We start from the raw sequence: 4,990 nt of genomic DNA on the forward strand, positions 1-4,990 counted from the left end.
CCAAAATAGTGAAACAAGATATAATAGGCATGGATGATAAGGCATAAATAATATATTATGACTAGACTATTTACCTAATGGGTATCATCAAACACATAATGATGTCACTGGGAATAAATTTATATATATAGAGAGAGAGACACTTGTACAAGTTGGGATTTCTTTTGTTGGAAGCTTATGTATCCACCATAAATTGTTGAATCAGGGTACACTGCTAGGAAGACAAGGTTTTGAAAACCAGTGCTTTGATTAGTGGGTCACAAAGCTGTTATGCACGAGCCATATATATGCTTAGTATATCTTATAGGGGAAAGAGTTTTGGACTTATGAGAATGTCTTAAAAATTAAACATCCATGATTAGGGAGGGCCATTCTACCATTGGAAATAACTTTAGCTTGAATTGAGTTAGGATAATGTCATGGGTAGAGGGATGGGTGGCCATGTATATATCAAGAGGAAACTCGAGAATTTTGATTGTAGGAACAATGTCACAGCCAATACAAAGTGAATTATGGACCCTAAACCAATTCTAAGAAGATCATGGTCTCTCTCGAGGTAGGTTGTGGAAGATATAGTGCTTTGGAGCTGGTTTCTATTAACCCCTGATTCGAAACATGGGTATCCTTTGACTAGAAGGTAGTTTAATTTTAGGTTCCAAAGTAACCATGGACTCTATGATTTTAGCTTTCATATTGTAGGGTTGATGGCTGAAGGAGATTCAAATCTCGATGTATGATTTGGATATGAGCGCGCTATGGAGGAAGGAGGGTTCACAATCAACATACCGCTACCGCAAAACATAGCTCACCCTCCCTCCCAACCATTTAGAGTGGATGCCTCCTCCAAGATCTCCTATAGCTGAAATTCTATCCAATGCATAGCAACATCCACAAACATACCCCATAAAAAATATAGCACATACCTCTTTGACAGCTTAGTTGCATCCATAGCATGATCCTCTTTGCCTTGCACCTCCATAAGCACCTGTTTTTTGACCAAAGGCTCTTCCACCTACATCAACTCCTCATCCCACTCCATGACTGGAGCATCCTCAAGACCATCCAAGAAAATAGATCCACAAGACTCTGCCATTTCCTATGGTAGACCATCCTCTCCAACCTATTCTTCTTCCATAACCGCAATAACTCTCTCTTTCTTGGCCAATATTTGTACCTGTTACACTACCATCACAAAGTCTATGGACACTTTCACATAAGATTTTAGAGAGAGAGAGAGAGAGAGAGAGAGAGAGAGAGAGAGAGAGAGAGATGTAGTTTGTTTTGTGTAGCCAAGTACATTACTTTTGTTTGTGTGTAACAGGGTGAAGCCTCATGTAGACCTTCTAAATATTAAATTGTAGAGGAAGTCAATGTGGCCACTTAAGGATGGGACCCATTGCTTAAACACTAATAGCTTTGAACATGTTTGCATGTCTAGGACCCCCCCTCAATCATTAGATATTGTGGGTTGGCCATGAGATCAATGGTCTAAATAATACAACATATTGTGATCATAGTCTTCTGTAAGGTAGTAAGTGCAAAGCAAGTTTTTATATCATGTCGACACAAATATGATAGGCTTTATAATACTAGGTGGTGAAAAGTGTGTGTAAATATTCCAAGGGACTTGTTGAATATACCTATACAAAAATTGGACATTCCCATAATTTTCTAGAAGGAGAGCAACCTCATGCAACAAGGTGGAAAATTTATTTGATCTAATTGTGCTAGAAAAGATAATGTTTAGATAGTCTACATATAAAGCTCAAAACTACTTAGAGAGTTTGGAGTGTGTTTTTTTTTGTAAGCTTTTGATTTAGATCTAAATTTCTTGGAAAAGCTCTAAATCAAAAGCTTACAAAAAAAACACACTCCAAACTCTCTAAGTAGTTTTGAGCTTTATATGTAGACTATCTAAACATTATCTTTTCTAGCACAATTATCTTTTTTGTAAGCTTGAAGAGGTGCCCTACATGGACCTCCAAAAGGCTACTTGATCTGGTCATTTTGCTTCTGGGAACCACTTTTTGCGGGGAGATTTTTATGCCTAACGAGTCTATCATGACAATTAAAAAAAAGCGATCCGACCTAATGGCAATTGCAAGTTCTTCAGCATAGGGAAGGCCCAAGTCTCAGATGCATTTGACTGCTGGATGGAGAGGTAAAGTCATGAAGCATCAATTTCTTAAAAGCTCCTATGATGTGAGTGCTCTCACTATTGAAAACACCCAAGGTCCTAGGATATTCAGAGTTCAGACCAAGATTGAAAGAATATTTTTGTCCTAACTCACATAATGGCGATCGAAGCTTCCAAAGCCTGCCAAATCCTTTGCAGCAACACGTAAACAAGAGCAACCATCATAGGAGCAGAGTTGTTTTTTCTACATGCCAACGTCTTTGGTTGCAATCCAATGTCCTAATCCCTTCAATCATGAAAAATAAATCCCTCTCATTGCTTGCAATCACATTGCAATCGTTGTAATGTCGTCCACCCTCAACACATGAACATCATGATGCCTCACCATTTGTTTTCCCAAGAGGCACGCAATTGAATGATCTCTTGCCGCTAACCATCCCCTGTGCCACTTTATCTGCTTGTGGTGCCACCCACTGCAATAACTCCCAAGAAGTGACTATCCGCATGACCCTACCCTCCTTGGTCTGGTGTTGCAACCAGTCTGCACCGGCGCGGACTGCTTGCAACATCAGACCAAGGAGGCTAATTTTTTTTAATAAAAATGTCAATCCAGTAAGGGTGCGAGGATTTTTGAAAAGATGAGCAGAAGAGATGATCACGAACCGAGCACTGCTCGTCGGCACTGACAGAGGGCCTATGGTGGAGCCATCCGATCTTGCCATGCACACTATAGAGCCTTCATATTGAAAATATATCTCCCCCAACATCCACCATCTTATCCAATTAAGTGGCGGACTGGTTAGCAGAGATGTGTAGTGAACACTGCTCAGCATCATCCCATCAATAGCTCATGGTTTCCCAGGCTCCTCATCAAGTTGTCTCGCCACCTCATCCCCAGTATTGAGCTCCTCAGCATGTGCGCCAAATTTATTGTCCATCCAATACAGCCCCTGGTATCAAGCTACTCATCCTCCACCTATTCACCTCTCTACTTCTCCTTGGATGCCTTGCCAGCGACGTAAGTTACCTGTGTTTCAAAATTAGGCTGTACTATCAAGAGCTCCCTGAGGCTCTAGCCGCACTTTGGCTTCTCCTCCTCTTGGCATGTGAGCTGATTTTCTTTCTTTCCAACATTATTGAAGCCGTGGATATCCTCATCCCACCTATGATTGCACCAACGCTAACACCCCCAGCCTCTGAGGAACAAGATGACAGCATTAAGATGGAATTATCTAAGTACTACCCATGCAGCCTTGGTGATCATTTGCCTCTCCTTCATGGGCCTTTGGTAAGGTATCCTTGTGTGCATATTATGATCCCTTGTTGCAAAGAGCCCACTAATGTGCCCCAAGAGAGCATTCTGGCAGCCCTCTCTCTAGCTGATGATGATCTCAAGGAATTTTGTGAAAAAATACGGGTCGAAAGTGGCAGCGATCAACTTGTCCACCTAAGAAGATACAAAGGTAATTTATATAATTACTTATACTCCTTTAAGAAGTATATTAATCAACATGATAATAAATGCGTGCATACTCTGCTTTCTTTATTTTGTAGTGGCATGTTAACCATGAAAGGCATTAATGCAGGTACCAGCTGGTGTGCCTCACCACTTCAAGTGGGGAAACATAAATTTTGGTGTGCAACATTCAGATGCTGAGTATGTAGTGATGATGGATGCAGATATGATCCTCCATCCCTTTTCTTAATTCGGGTGCTACTGTACATTGTCAATGCTCCCCTGACGTCTCCTTCGTGCAAGTCCCCTAATCATTCTAGAAACTTCCTAGCCTTTAGGAGACCCTCTGAATGATGCATGTGGGTTGGGGTATGATAGGGCAATGGTGCACATGAACATACTTTAATGTGCCCCATGTGTTGGGACAAGGGTGATAGCACCTGGACGAGATTGGTGGCTTCCAACCTCATTCCATAACCCAAGATACAAATTCTTGAGTGGTCAAAGGTTGAAATCACAGCCTTGTAGTTTTGCTTACTCCGTGTTGTTCTGGAAGAAGAGGCAGTGACAAAATCTGTGGAGATTTCATGTATTGAAATTGAACCACCTGCATGACATGCCTCCTTCTTCTCTACTTCTCACAGGCCTCGCTTTTGCTTCTCAAGCCAACAAGCTCTACGCAAAGAGAGAGAGAGAGAGAGAGAGAGAGAGAGAGAGAGAGAGAGAGAGAGGATCAAAACATAAACTCGGGAAGAGCTTTGTGCAATACACGTGACAATGTCCGATGAAGGAGAAGTTGTAGATCCCAGAGCTCACCTAGATGAGCTAGCGAAGCCAAAATGTGTCAAGCAGTTGATGAGCTATAAAGCTTGCATCAAACGGATTGAAGGTGACTAAACTGGACACAAACACTGTACTGGCCAATATTTTGATTATTGGGCTTATATCGATAAGAATGTTGCACAAAGGCTCTTCAGTTGGACCAAACAAACAACCATTGGTGTTGAAGGAAAGGACCTGCTAGACTGCATCTCATGTTGAAGAAGGCTTCCCATATTGGAGGACTGTGGAGGAAGAACGTTTTTGTGATCAACAAGATCATTCCAGACATTGATTATAAAAGAAAAAACTCATAATGGATTTTGGATATATGATGAGAGCTCTTCTGCAAGGGAACATTCTTCTACCGCTTGTAGCTAGGTTGATTATGGTCATCATGGTGGTACATTTTTGGAGGAGTTGAAAAAATATATTAAAACAATTTTATGATTGCTTGTCGTCTGGACATATACTGGTTTTTGCCATGTTTGTTTCAAGATTGCTACAGCCGTGCTCTAATGGTACATACCACTATAGAACACTATGTGGTATGCACTTGGGAGTCAATTGATAAGTTG

General features: G+C 41.2%; 1 pseudogene; it reads left to right on the top strand.

Annotated features, from left to right (window-relative positions):
* The first annotated feature begins 4,370 nt into the window (after positions 1-4,370).
* On the top strand, positions 4,371-4,634 carry LOC147440571 (cytochrome b-c1 complex subunit 6-1, mitochondrial pseudogene; annotated as a pseudogene).
* Positions 4,635-4,990: the final 356 nt, after the last annotated feature.

The sequence above is a fragment of the Adiantum capillus-veneris genome, chromosome 15 (assembly GCF_014529385.1).
Source record: "Adiantum capillus-veneris isolate H3 chromosome 15, ASM1452938v2, whole genome shotgun sequence".
Lineage (NCBI taxonomy): Eukaryota > Viridiplantae > Streptophyta > Polypodiopsida > Polypodiales > Pteridaceae > Adiantum > Adiantum capillus-veneris.